This window comes from Ovis aries, chromosome 14 (assembly GCF_016772045.2).
Source record: "Ovis aries strain OAR_USU_Benz2616 breed Rambouillet chromosome 14, ARS-UI_Ramb_v3.0, whole genome shotgun sequence".
Lineage (NCBI taxonomy): Eukaryota > Metazoa > Chordata > Mammalia > Artiodactyla > Bovidae > Ovis > Ovis aries.
In genome coordinates, this window is record NC_056067.1 from 8146713 (window position 1) to 8162154 (window position 15442).

The following is a 15442-nucleotide window of genomic DNA, read 5'->3' on the forward strand; positions in this document are numbered from 1 at the left end:
AATAATTTATGTAGGTATTAATACATAGAGGCTTCCTTCCAAAGAGTATAGTATGGAAGAGGGGATGGATAAAGAGTAACTTTATAGCAGAGAAATTTCCCCACTTTACTTCATCCAGGTGATCAAAGGCCACTTCAACATTCATGTCTTGTTGCTTGTTTGTACTCTTAATACAATGTGATGAAAATGGCGCTGTGTCTGTGGTCTCCTTCCCCAAGCTCATAACCCCAGCCAGAACATAAGAAAAACACCAGACAGATCCCGCCAGAGGGGCATCCTGCAATATACGCGACCGTGCACGTGTGCAGTATACTTGTGGGCTCAGCTGTGCTCCACTCTCTGTGACCCCATGGACTGCAGGCACCCAGCCCCCTGTGTTCAGGGGGCTTTCCAGGCAAAAATACTGGAGCAGGTTCCCACTTCCTTCTCCAAGGGGTCTTCCCGATTCAAACCAGCGTCTTCTGCTTTGGCAGGCAAATTCTTTGTCACTGATCCACCTGGGAAGCCCTGTATACTTGACCGGTACTCTTTAAAACCATCAAAGACAGCAAAAGCAAGAAAAAGTATGAGAAAGAGGCCTAAGGAGATATAATGACTAAAGATAATAACGGATCCTGGATGGGACCCTGGGATAGAAAAATTACCTTAAGTAAAAAAGTAAGGAAATCTGAAAAAAGTCTGAAATTCTGTTAATAATAATGTATCAATATTGGTTCATTAATTTCAGAAAATGTAGCATACTAATGTAAGATGTTAATAATAGTGGAAACTATAAGCAAAGAGAACTCTATACTCTCTTCTCAATTTCTATATACATTTAAAACTTTAAAAAATTAAAATCTATTTTTTAAAAAAAGACCCACTTTGAGACCTTGGGCATGAAATAAGGTAACTTATATAAACATAAGGCTCTCGGACTGTTGGGACTTAGACCCAGCACTGTTTTGGGCACAGAAGTGTCTGTGTGTGTGTGCTTACTCACTCAGTCGTGTCCTACTCTGAGACCCTGTGGACTATAGCCCACCAGGCTCCTCCGTCTGTGGGATTCTCCAGGCAAGAGCACTGGAGTGGGTTGCTATTCCTTTCTCCAGGGGATCTTCCTGACCTACAGATTGAACCTGGGTCTCTTGCATTGCAGGTGGATTCTTTGCTGTCTGAGCCACCAGGGAAGCCTAACAGCACTGTTTTAGGCACAGAGGCTAGAACAGTGAACTAGGTTAACCCAGTAGATTCCCTGTCCTGGTGGAGGTGACCTAGTTCTTTTTCTTTCCTGCCTGTTTTCCTCTCCAATGGGTTGTCCCCTAAAGGAGGGGAGTTCTCCTTGGACAGAAACTATGGCCTGTAGTTCCCAGAGATTTTCTATTGAAAACATTTCTTACTCTCTGTTTTACTTATTTACCTAATGTGTGTCTTCCCCTAGACCAGGGTTTCTCAGCACTATTGCCATTTGGGGCCAGATCATTCTTTGTGGTGGGGGCTGTCCTGAATGCTGTGGGATGTTGAGAAGCGTCCCTGGATTCTGCGTGGTGTTGTTCAGTTGCGAAGTTGTGTCCAGCTCTGTTTTACCCCATGTATCTTGTCTAGATCCTAACTCACCTCTTTTTAATGGCTTCTGTGCTTGACTGAGGATTTCTGAAATTCTGGCCTTCTCAGCTGACTGAACATCATCCCTGTCAGTACTGAGTTTCATGTCCAGTGTTTCTTAACTCTCATACCTTTAAGAGACATAATATGAAATTTTAGACAATTACAGCATCATTTTCTGTGGCTTTTGAGGATATATACCCCTAACTTCGGGCTTCCCTGATGGCTCAGGGGTAAAGAATCTACCTGCCAATTCAGGAGACGTGGGTTTGATCCCTGGGTCAGGAAGATCCTTTGGAGGAGGAAATGGCCACCCACCCCAGTATTCTTGCCTGGGAAACTTCATGGAGGGAGGATCCTGGGGGGCCACAGTCCATGGGGTCACAGAAGAGTCAGACCTGACTGAGTGACTAAGCAACAGCGAAAACAATCCCTAACTTAACAACCTGATGAGAGGCTGAGCTGAGTTGGCATTTTTTTGTCACGAGATGCTGGAAAGGAGATAGAGATAAATATCAGTCTTAGGAGGACGGGTATGGGCACTGACTGAAGGTGAGCATTGGGAGAGAAGGTGTTGGTCCTGAGTAACTAGGAGAACAAGAAATTCCAGAAGGGGAAGCAGTTGGGGGCAATTGGAGATGAATTCCAGTTCAACTTGAAATCGCAGCAGGTAGAGTTCAGAAGAAGCATCAGGACTAGACTGGAAATCCAGCCACTTGCTCAAACCCAGCAGAGCTACCTTGATTGGCTGCTTATTTTGCAAGGCTAGGAGTTGCTTCCTTATGCACCACTGAGAACAAACCGACTGCATTTTTCCATCCAGAAACTCAGCTGTAAGTCATTTTCACTGCTGGGTGGATGATGGCAGTCCATCCTGTGTGAAGGGACCTGGCCTCACTGATGGAGACCCCTCTTAGGCAGAGAGCTTTCATCTTTGGTGCCTCCATCCCCACCACTGCAAAGCACTCAAGGAGACAATAAATGAATCATAGTAATAATAGAATATGAAAGAAGCAAATCTGGGTCTGAGAGCCAGCTCTTTTTTTTTTGTTTGTTTGTTTTGTTTTCAGTTCACGAGAACCTTTTTTATCCTTATGTTTAAAAAAAAATCATTTATTTTTAATTGAAGGTATTGTGTTGGTTTCTGCCAAACAACATGAATCAGCCATAGGTATTCCTATGTCCCCTCCCTCTTGAACCTCCCTCCCACCTCCCTCTCCATCCCACCCCTCTAGGTTGTTACAGAGCCTGGGTTTGAGTTCCCCGAGTCATACAGTGGATTCCCACTGGCTATCTATTTTACATATGGTAATGTACATTTCCAGGTTACTCTGAGAGCCAACTCTTGCACATCCCAGCTGAGTAGCCTTGAATGAGTAATCTCTTGGCATCTCAGTTGCCCATCTTAACATAGGAATATCAATAGTACTGAAGAAATATTCATAAAGGTTTTCACATTCCAGGAGAAATTCATTTTCTTTAAAAATTTGACATGAGGGCTTCCCTGGTGGTTCAGTGGTGAAAAATCCCCTTGCCAATGCAAGAGACATGGGTTCAATCCCTGGTCCGGGAAGATTCCACCTGCTGCAGAGCAATCAAGCCCTCGAGCTGCAACCACTGAAGCCTGCGTGTCTAGAGCCTGTGTTTAGCAACAAGAGAGGCAACCGCAATGAGAAGCCCTGTGCACCACAACTAGAGAATCGTCCCCACTCACCCAGGTTAGAGGACATCCTTCACAGCAACGAGGGCCCCGTTCAGATCAGCCCCTCAGTCGCGTCTGACTCTGTGACCCCATGAATCGCAGCACACCAGGCCTCCCTGTCCATCACCAACTCCTGGAGTTCACTCAGACTTACGTCCATCGAGTCAGTGATGCCATCCAGCCATCTCATCCTCTGTCATCCCCTTCTCCTCCTGCCCCCAATCCCTCCCAGCATCAGAGTCTTTTCCAATGAGTCAGCTCTTCACATGAGGTGGCCAAAGGACTGGAGCTTCAGCTTTAGCATCATTCCTTCCAAAGAAATCCAAGCGCTGATCTCCTTCAGAATGGACTGGTTGGATCTCCTTGCAGTTCAAGGGACTCTCAAGAGTCTTCTCCAACACCACAGTTCAAAAGCATCAATTCTTCGGCACTCAGCCTTCTTCACACTCCAACTCTCACATCCATACATGACCACAGGAAAAACCATATCCTTGACTAGACGGACCTTAGTCGGCAAAGTAATGTCTCTGCTTTTGAATAAGTTATTTAGGTTGGTCATAAATTTCCTGCCAAGGAGTAAGCGTCTTTTAATTTCATGGCTGCAACCACAATCTGCAGTGATTTTGGAGCCCAAAAAAATAAAGTCTGACACTGTTTCCACTGTTTCCCCATCTATTTCCCATGAAGTGATGGGACCAGATGCCATGATCTTAGTTTTCTGAATGTTGAGCTTTAAGGCAACTTTTTCACTCTCCTCTTTCATTTTCATCAAGAGGCTTTTTAGCTCCTCTTCACTTTCTGCCATAAGGGTGGTGTCATCTGCATATCTGAGGTTATTGATATTTCTCCCGCCAATCTTGATTCCAGCTTGTGTTTCTTCCAGTCCAGCATTTCTCATGATGTACTCTGCATATAAGTTAAATAAGCAGGGTGACAATATACAGCTTTGACGTTCCTATTTGAAACCAGTCTGTTGTTCCATGTCCAGTTCTAACTTTGCTTCCTAGCCTGCATACAGATTTCTCAAGTGGCAGGTTAGGTGGTCTGGTATTCCCATCTCTAGAGGAATTTTCCACAGTTTATTGTGATCCACACAGTCAAAGGCTTTGGCACAGTCAATAAAGCAGAAAGAGATGTTTTTCTGGAACTCTCTTGCTTTTTCCATGATCCAGGGGATGTTGGCAATTTGATCTCTGGTTCTTCTGCCTTTTCTAAAACCAGCTTGAACATCAGGGAGTTCACGGTTCACGTATTGCTGAAGCCTGGCTTGGAGAATTTTGAGCATTACTTTACTAGCATGTGAGATGAGTGCAATTGTGCGGTAGTTTGAGCATTCTTTGGCATTGCCTTTCTTTGGAATTGGAATGAAAACTGACCTTTTCTAGTCCTGTGGCCACTGCTGAGTTTTCCAAATTTGCTGGCATATTGAGTGCAGCACTTTCACAGCATCATCTTTCAGGATTTGAAATAGCTCAACTGGAATCCCATCACCTCCACTAGCTTTGTTTGTAGTGATGCTTTCTAAGGCCCACTTGACTTCACATTCCAAGATATCTGGCTCTAGATTGGTGATCACATCATCATGATTATCTGGGTCGTGAACATCTTTTTTGTATAGTTCTTCTGTGTATTCTTGCCATCTCTTCTTAATATCTTCTGCTTCTGTTAGGTCCATATCATTTCTGTCCTTTATCGAGCCCATCTTTGCATGAAATGTTGCCTTGGTATCTCTCATTTTCTTGAAGAGATCTCTAGTCTTTCCCATTCTGTTCTTTTCCTCTATTTCTTTGCATTGATTGCTGAGAAAGGCTTTCTTATCTCTTCTTGCTATTCTTTGGAACTCTGCATTCAGATGCTTATATCTTTCCTTTTCTCCTTTGCTTTTTGTTGCTCTTCTTTTCACAGCTATTTGTAAGGCCACCCCAGACAGCCATTTTGCTTTTCTGCATTTCTTTTCCATGGAGATGGTCTTGATCCCTATCTCCTGTACAATGTCACGAGCCTCATTCCATAGTTCATCAGGCACTCCATCTATCAGATCTAGGCCCTTAAATCTATTTCTCACTTTCACTGTGTAATCATAAGGGATTTTATTTAGGTCATACCTGAATGGTCTAGTGGTTTTCCCTACTTTCTTCAATTTAAGTCTGTATTTGGCAATAAGGAGTTCATGATCTGAGCCACAGTCAGCTCCTGGTCTTGTTTTTGTTGACTGTATAGAGCTTCTCCATCTTTGGCTGCATAAAATATAATCAATCTGATTTCAGTGTTGACCATCTGGTGATGTCCATGTGTAGAGGCTTCTCTTGTGTTGTTGGAAGAGGGTGTTTGGTATGACCAGTGCATTTTCTTGGCAAAACTCTATTAGTCTTTGCCCTGCTTCATTCCGCATTCCAAGGCCAAATTTTCCTGTTACTCCAGGTGTTTCTTGACTTCCTACCTTTGCATTCCAGTCCCCTATAATGAAAAGGACATCTTTTTTGGGTGTTAGTTCTAAAAGGTCTTGTAGGTCTTCATAGAACCATTCAACTTCAGCTTCTTCAGCGTTACTGGTTGGGGCATAGACTTGGATAACTGTGATATTGAATGGTTTGCCTTGGAGACGAACAGAGATCATTCTGTCGTTTTTGAGATTGCATCCAAGTACTGCATTTCGGACACTCTTGTTGACCATGATGGCTACTCCATTTCTTCTGAGGGATTCCTGCCCGCAGTAGTAGATATAATGGTCATCTGAGTTAAATTCACCCATTCCAGTCCATTTTAGTTCACTGATTCCTAGAATGTCGACGTTCACCCTTGCCATCTCTTGTTTAACCACTTCCAATTTGCCTTGATTCATGGACCTGATATTCCAGGTTCCTATGCAATATTGCTCTTTACAGCATCGGACCTTGTTTCTATCACCAGTCACATCCACAACTGGGTATTGTTTTTGCTTTGGCTTCATCCCTTCATTCTTTCTGGAGTTATTTCTCCCCTGATCTCCAGTAGCATATTGGGCACCTAATGACCTGGGGAGTTCCTCTTTTGGTATCCTATCATTTTGCCTTTTCATACTGTTCATGGGGTTCTCAAGGCAAGAATACTGAAGTGGTTTGCCATTCCCTTCTCCAGTGGACCATGTTCCTTCAGACCTCTCCACCATGACCCGCTGGTCTTGGGTTGCCCCGCAGGCATGGCTTGGTTTCATTGAGTTAGACAAGGCTGTGGTCCTAGTGTGATTAGATTGACTAGTTTTCTGTGAGTATGGTTTCAGTGTCTGCCCTCTGAAACCCTCTTGCAACACCTACCATCTTACTTGGGTTTCTCTTACCTTGGGCGTGGGGTATCTCTTCACGGCTGCTCCAGCAAAGCACAGCTGCTGCTCCTTACCTTGGATGAGGGGTATCTCCCTACCGCCCCCGTTCCTGGCCTTCAATGTGCGATAGCTCCTCTAGGCCCTCCTGCGCCCACGCAGCCACCGCTCCTCGGGTTGCTCCTCCCGGCCGCCGGCCCTGGCCTTGGGCGTGAGTGGCTCCTCCCAGCTGCCGCCCTTGACCTCGGGCTCGGGGTGGCTCCTCAGGGTCACCGCCCCTGGCCTCCAGCGTGAGGTGGCTTCTCCCGGCCGCCCCTGACCTTGGACGCGGGGTGTCTCTTCCCGGCTGCCCCTGACCTCACACGTGGGGTAACTCCTCTCGGCCGCCACTGACCTCGGACCCAGGGTAGCTCCTCTCGGCCGTTCCCGCGCCGTCGCAGCCTGGCACTCTAGGCCGCTGCCCCTGATCTCGGACGTGGGGTAGCTCCTCTCGGCTGCATCAGGTGCACCGGCCCGGCTCTTGCAGCCGCCTGCGCTTAGCGTGCTGGCCCTGCTCTTGCAGCCACCTGCCCAGCGCAGCCAAAAAATAAAACTTAAAATTATTTTAAAAAATTGACATGAAAGATCTAGCTAAGCTCTGTGATGACCTAGAAGAGGAGATGGAAGGCGGGGTGGGAGGGAGGCACAAGAGGGAGAAGATAAATATATATATATATATATATATATATATATATATATATATATATGTAATTATGGCTGATTCATGTTGTTCCCTGGTGGCTCAGATGGTAAAGAATCAACCTGCCACTCCAGGAGACTTGTGTTCCATCCCTGAGTCGGGAGGGTCCCCTAGAGAAGCGAATGGCAACCCACTCCAATGTTCTTGCCTGGAGAATCCAGCAGACAAGGGAGCCTGGTGGGCTACAGTCCATGGGGTTGCAAAGAGTTGGACATGACGGAGCTACTAACACACACTTTGTAGAGCAGATACCAATACAACCCTGTAAAGCAGTTATCCTCCAATTAAGCAAAAAAGATCCAACTAATTCCCACCCAACATCACTATCTTTTAAGAGTGCCAAAGTCAACACAGGTAGTGTCAGTGGTTTAACTGTCAAGCATTTTCTCTTCCTGGATTAGAAGCTGAGCCTTGTATGGCTCTCAGCGAATTTTTAGGTACCTTACAGTTTTATTCTATGTGTCTACCATTTTATTACACCGTAATCTATTTTATAGGGACCAGGCAGAGCCAACATGAGGGTGGCAATCTGGTGGAGTGCTTCAGTTTCAAGCGAGGGCGGGGACAGTCTTTTCCCCCCAGCTTTAAACAGTTTTACAGATAATTAACTCTACACCCAGATGACCTTTGTAAGTGGCAGGTATGTTGGGTTCAAAAGGCTACAGAGGTGGGGCGGGTCTCAGTGGCCAAGGCAGTTGCGATAGGAAGAGGGAAACCTGGGCCTGAGGGCATGGGGAGGGGGAGTGGGGGACGGGGAGTGGCAGGGGGCAGCTTTGGGATCCTCAGCTTCAGTACACGGGTTCCTCACAGGAACGCAGGCCCACAGTTGGCCCATCTTCCGGTAAATCAAGAGAAACCAGCGGTCTGGGTTTTCAGGTGGCATTCCTGGGTTTTAGCCTTTGTTTAAATTTTTAAGAAATACACTGTATGGGCCAAGCAAAACACATATTCAGATAGTATCCTCTTATTTGATACACAACAGGTCCTCCATTTGTGTTTGTCTATTCCACTCAGTTCAGTTCAGTCACTCAGTTGTGTCCGACTCTTTGCGACCCCATGAACTGCAGCACGCCAGGCTTCTCTGTCCACCTCCAGCTCCCGGAGTCCACCGAAACCCATGTCCATGGAGTCGGTGATGCCATCCAACCATCTCATCCTCTGTCGTCCCCTTCTCTTCCTGGCTTCAATCCCTCCCAGCATCAGGGTCTTCTCAAATGAGTCTGCTCCTCCCATCATGTGGCCAAAGTATTGGAGTTTCAGCTTCAACATCAGTCCTTCCAATGAAGAGAAGTGAAATTCCACTATGAGAATGGGCCCTGGCACCTCTGAAGAGGCCCACGCCCTGAGAAACTCTGCTTCAAGCTGCTGTTGTTCAATGATATTGACAAAGGGGAGACTTCAAGGAGCTTTAGGGAAGGAGAGGCTAGGAGAGGTGAGACCGCTGGCAGAAAGCACAGTACCTGGGCAATTCATCACTGTGGTTAGAATGTCTGTGATGATCTTCTGAGATAAGAACTCAAAATCCTTTTGGTTCTAGGAACCAGAAGTAGCCAATGAAAGGAGTAGCATGGATTTAAAACAAACAGAAACGCAGTTGCTATTTATTTAACACCTGGATGGCAATTGCCATGTGGCAGGCTCTGTTGCAATTACTCTGGTATATAAAATCATTTAATCCTTCGGACAATCTTATGAGGCAGGTCCTAGTATCATCTCACTTTATAGGTAAGGAAACTGAGGCACAGAGAGGCAAATTGACTGGCCAAAGTCACACAGCTTGTAAGTAGCAGAGCCAGGATTTGGACCCAGGTATCCTGGCTCCAAAATCCAGGCTCTCATCATGTCTTTCTCTGCTGCATTTTCATAGAGAGAATTTTATCTAGTAGTGAAAAATGATAACATGGTTTTTCAGACTGTGGAAATAGCTAAAACTGGTTTCAATTCAGTCGCTCAGTCGTGTCCGACTCTTTGCGATCCCATGAATCGCAGCATGCCAGGCCTCCCTGTCCATCACCAACTCCCGAAGTTCACCCAAACCCATGTCCATCGAGTCGGTGATGCCATCCAACCATCTCATCCTCTGTTGTCCCCTTCTCCTGCCTTCAATCTTTCCCAGCATCAGGGGCTTTTCAAATGGGTCAGCTCTTCACATCACGTGGCCAAAGTATTGGCGTTTCAGCTTCAACATCAGTCCCTCCAATGAACGCCCAGGACTGATCTCTTTTAGGATGGACTGGTTGGACCTCCTTGCAGTCCAAGGGACTCTCAAGAGTCTTCTCCAACACCACAGTTCAAAAGCATCAATTCTTTGGCACTCAGCTTTCTTCACAGTCCAACTCTCACATCCATACATGACCACTGGAAAAACCATAGCCTTGACTAGATGGACCTTTGTTGGCAAAGTAATGTCTCTGCTTTTTAATATGCTGTCTATGTTGGTCATAACTTTCCTTCCAAGGAGTAAGTGTCTTTTAATTTCCTGGCTGCAATCACCATCTGCAGTGACTTTGGAGCCCAGAAAAATAAAGTCAGCCACTGTTTCCCCATCTAGTTGCCATGAAGTGATGGGACTGGATGCCATGATCTTCGTTTTCTGAATGTTGAGCTTTAAGCCAACTTTTTCACTCTCCTCTTTCACTTCCATCAAGAGGCTCTTTAGTTCTTCTTCACTTTCTGCCATAAGGGTGGTGCCATCTGCATATCTATAATACTAATTTAAAAATTAGTGTATAGGAAAAAAAAGACAAAAAGAAAAAGCAAAAAAGTTATGAAACTTATGCTAGATTGGTGATGTTATGGGTAACTTCTTTTATTTATCCTGATGTTACTCTTAAAGTTTCATGACTTATATGATGTTTTAACACTGTCTAGAAATTGGTAGCTCAGGGGTAAAGAATCTACCTGCCAATGCAGATGTGGGTTTGATTCCTGAGAGGAGATACCCTGCGGAAGGAAATGGTAACCCACTTCTGTATTCTTGCCATGGACAGAGGAGCCTGGCAGGAGCCTCCCAGTCCACGGGGTTGCAAAGAGTCGGACACAACTGAGCGACTAAACAGTAACAACAACAACAAAGAAATCACTTACAGGGTTGCAAATTCTTCCCTCTTCATCCTTTTCTGAATGCAGCTTCCAAGGAACCAGCTTGTGTCCAAGAGCACATGCTGTTAGTCTTGACAGGCGTGTTTCATTCAGGGTACCTAGCCTTGAAGAACTCCAGAACTTGAATTATTCACAACTTGCCGACGACTTGACCCAACAAATGATGAGCTATGTTTCTATTCACCAGCTGATGTGGTGCCCCCATACAACAATAGCATAAATCCACTTACAGTTAGTCCACCAGCTCAGAAACTATGATTCTTAACTCTTCTGAGTTAAAGTGATTCACATTTCCGTTTTTCACACAAATTGAGAGACTTAATTAATATTTTAGAATAAATCATAATTTCACATTCACCCCAGTTTTGCAAAACTGAGACTCTAGTACTCGTTGCTTGCTCCAAGCTGATGATTTTCCAGGCCACGAGAGACAGAATTATCTCAAAGGGCATAGCTTAAATGACCCCCAGCAATTCCTCCACCCTCTCTTGGGGTAGGCATCCAACTCAACAGGTGTTTGTTAGGACTTAGAGGCTAGGAACCCTCGATACTAACGACATAAGACTCTTTGCATTTTTAAGGCATTAAGGCCAGTGCCCTCTTAAATGCCCATTTAGCCAACGCATGCTTTTTTTGTGTGTGTAATTTTTTGGCTGTGCTGTATAGCACGTCAGATCTTAGTTCCATCACCAGGGATCGAGCTCTCCCTGGATTGGAAGTGTGGAGTCTTAACCACTGGACTGCTGGAGAAGTCCCCAACATACATGTTTTATTGATCACCTACTATATGCCAAGCCCTGTGCTCTAGAAGAATAGAATATTTTATATTCCAGATGTTTACACATCAACACTTGTCTGGGTTTCAACCTACCTCTGCCATGTCCAGCTAAATGACTTAACCCTTCTGTGTTTCAGTTTCCTCCTCCATAGAGTGATGATAGCAAAATGACTTGTCTCCCAGGGTGGGTGGAGTTACTATTATGAAGCTGGATGGGTCTTGGTAAGCATTCGAGTCACACTAGGTTTGATAATTTTCAGAGGCTGGTGGTTTAGTTGCTTGGTTGGGTGTGACTCTTTATGACCCTATGGACTATAGCCTACCAGGCTCCTCTGTCATGGGATTTTTCCAGGCAGGAATACTGGAGTGGGTTGCCATTTCCTTCTCCAGGGGATCATCCTGACCCAGGGATTGAACCTGAGTCTCCTGCATTGCAGGCGAATTCTTTACCAACTGAGCTACTGATGGGTAAATTATGAAACATTTTGCCTTTTCACAAAGTGTTAGTTGCTCAGTTGTGTCCGACTCTTTGTGTCTAAGCTCATGGACTGCAACTTACCAGGTTCCTCTGTCCATGGAATTCTTCAGGCAAGAATACTGGAGTGGGTTGCCATTCCCTTCTCCAGGAGATCTTCCTAACCCAGGGATTAAACCTGGGTCTCCTGTATTGCAGGCAGATTCTTTACCAGGGAGCCACCAGGGAAAGTAGCTTTCACAAAGGCCCCTGCCTTGTCTTTGGGTTTCTGGAGTTCACAAATCTTACTCTATCTTGACAGGGAGTGGCTTCCCAGCCACCTACATTCTCAAGGCCCTCTGGCTCCTGCATGGCCCTAAGACACCAGGGTTATCATAGCCTGATCATTCACACTGCAGATCAGAAATGATGTCTGGGTTAGAGCTACAATACTGGTAACAGTCATGTATGATATGCTGGGCTTTTTACATTCTCTGTCTTGTTGACTTCCAAATCAGCCTAGGAGAGAGGAACCGTTATAACCCCACTTCCCAGATGAATAAGTGGAGGCTCTGCACTACTTTATGTAATGTTACCCAGGGCTCAGACATGGTGGAGGCAGAATCAAGCAGGTGGAGTCTTCACTGAGATGTTTAGCTATCAGTAGAGGCGAACTTCCTATCTACCAAGATCACGCATGTAAACACCTGAAACTCAGGAAGAACGTCATGTACCTAGTATTATTTCCTTTAAAAAAAAGATCTATTATAGTAATTCCAGGCACTATTAACACATCACAAATGAAAACTGATGTAGGCACCGTCATCAAGCCCATTTTAGAGATGAGGAAGCTGAGGCACAGAGAGGTTAAATAACTCGAGCAGGGTTGCAGAGGTGGGGTGCCAGGTTCAAAACCAAGCCCAATTTACCTTGATTCATGGATCTAACATTCTAGGTTCCTAGGCAATATTATTCTTTACAGCATTGGACTTTACTTTCACCACCAGTTCAGTTCAGTTCAGTCCAGTCACTCAGTCATGTCTGACTCTTTGTGATCCCATGGACTGCAGCACACCAGGCCTCCCTGTCCATCACCAACTCCCAGAGTTTGCTCAAACTCATGTCCATTGAGTCGGTGATGCCATCCAACCACCTCATCCTCTGTCGTCCCTTCTCTTCCTTCCTTCAATCTTTCTCAGCATCAGGGTCTTTTCCAATGACTCAGTTCTTCGCATCAGGTGGCCAAAGAATTGGAGTTTCAGCTTCAGCATCAGTCCTTCCAATGAATATTCAGGGCTGAATTCCTTTAGGATGGACTGGTTGGACCTGCTTGCAGTCCAAGGGACTCTCAAGAGTCTTCTCCAACACCACAGTTCAAAAGCATCAGTTCTTCAGGGCTCAGCTTTCTTTATAGTCCAGCTCTCATACCCATACATGATGACTAGAAAAACCATAACTTTGACTAGGCGGACTTTTGTCTGCAAGGTAATGTCTCTGCTTTTCAATGTGCTATCTAGGTTGGTATAACATTTCTTCCAAGGACCGAGTGTCTTTTGACTTCAAGGCTGCAGTCACCATCTGCAGTGATTTTGGAGCCCCCCAAAATAAAGTCTCTCACTGTTTCCATTGTTTCCCCGTCTATTTGCCATGAAGTGATGGGACTGGATGCCATGACCATAGTTTTTTGAAAGTTGAGTTTTGAGTGCACTTTTTCACTCTCCTCTTTCACTTTCACCACCAGATACATCCACAACTGAGCATCATTTCCACTTTGGCCCAGCCTCTTCATTCTTTCTGGGGCTATTAGTAATTGCCCTCCACTCTTCCCCAGTAGCATATCAGACACCTTGGGTGTGCTTATTTCCAGTGTCTTATCTTTTTGCCTTTTCATGCTGTTCATGGGGTTCTTGCAGTAAGAGTACTAGGGTGGTTTGCCATTTCCTCCTCCAGTGGACCATGTTTTGTCAGAACTCTTCATTATGACCTGTTCAACTTGGGTGGCCTTGCATGGCATAGCCATAGCTTCATTGAGTTATGCAAGCCTCTTCACCATGACAAGACTGTGATCCATGAAGGGGTTTTAAAAATTAATTAATTAACTTTGGCTGCATCAGGTCTCAGCTGAAGCATGTGGGAGCTTTGCTGTGTCATAGAGGATCTTTTGCGGCAGTGCACAGATTCTCTAGTTGTGGCCCACGGGCTTTGTTGCCCTGCAGTATGTGGGATCTTAGTTCCCTGGCCAGGGATCGAACCTGCAATTCTTGTATTGCAAGATGTATTCTTAACCACTGGATCACTAGGGAAGTCCCTCCAGGGAGGTGTTGTTAGCTTTAAAGTCAGATATCTTTTCTAATCACTTGCATATTGATCCTTGAGTTGATTGTCAGTGTGCTTTCTGATTTCCTGAACTTTCTGATTTTTAGGGGCATGCCTGACTGCAGCCCCCAGCGGCTGACAAGGCAGTTCCTTCAGGTTTTACAGGAAAGACCCCCTGGCACAGCCAATGTGAATATGATCTCTTATCTTTAGAGCTGTAGAGACTTAGTAATTGTTACACATTTATTCTGGCATGGCTCAAAGGGTGAGTTTATGTCCACAATGTCTTAAAATGATATCTTCAAATTTCAGATCTCTCTGTTTTGTACTTATAGGTATAAACCAACTTTACTAGAGCCCATAATACACTCCAAGTGGATGGGGTAGACTCCCATCTCAAATTCTGAGATTTTGCCCCCATCCCCACGCTCTGCTGACACCTAGCCCTGCGACACAGGAAGTGGGGGCCCCACCCCTTAATGTCAGGGGCCGGAAGTGAACCATTGGTGGGAGACAGGGTGTGGATGAAGACCACTGTTGGCAGTGTGTGTCTCAGCTGAGCACGTTGGATTAGGCTCCTTGATTCCCAACATGGAAGAAACTTACATCGATACTCTGAACCCTGAAAAGCTGTTACGATGCCCTGATGATAAAAACCACCAGATCAGGGCCTGCAGGTTTCCTTATCAACTTATCAAGTGCAGAAAGAATCATCTTGATGTCGCAGACAAACTGGCAACTTGTCCTTCAATGCTAGTCATCAGGTTCCTTGGGCTGAAATCAGTCATCACATTTCAAGCTGTGATGACAAAAGCTGTATTGAGCAGGATGTAGTCAACCTAGATAGCATATTGAAAACCAGAGACATTGCTTTGCCAACAAAAGTCCATCTAGTCAAGGCTATGGTTTTTCCAGTGGTCATGTATGGATGTGAGAGTTGGACTGTGAAGAAAGCTGAGCGCCAAAGAATTGATGCTTTTGAACTGTGGTGTTGGAGAAGACTCTTGAGAGTCCCTTGGACTGCAAGGAAATCCAACCAGTCCATTCTAAATGAAATCAGCCCTGGGTGTTCTTTGGAAGGAATGATGCTAAAGCTGAAACTCCAGTACTTTGGCCACCTCATGCGAAGAGTTGACTCATTGGAAAAGACTCTGATGCTGGGAGGGATTGGGGGCAGGAGGAGAAGGGGACGACCGAGGATGAGATGGCTGGATGGCATCATCTACTCTATGGATGTGAGTCTGAGTGAACTCCAGGAGTTGGTGATGGACAGGGAGGCCTGGAGTGCTGCTGTTTATGGGGTTGCAAAGAGTCAGCCACGGGTGAGCGACTGAACTGAACTGAGTCAACCAAACCAGCAACCTTGGGCAAGAGACTGGCTGCGAGCACATGGCAGTGCCCTCCTTGCCATGAAGACTGGGATAAAGGTTTGTGGGAACAGACCAGCACCCCGTTTGTCTGGGTAACAG

General features: G+C 45.5%; 1 protein-coding gene and 1 pseudogene across 1 annotated transcript in view; one reads left to right on the forward strand and one right to left on the reverse strand.

The window, feature by feature from the left end:
- Positions 1-15442, forward strand: part of HSD17B2 (hydroxysteroid 17-beta dehydrogenase 2) — a 99136-nt gene that overhangs the window by 50692 nt on the left and 33002 nt on the right.
- Positions 5397-6384, reverse strand: LOC132657664 (craniofacial development protein 2-like; annotated as a pseudogene).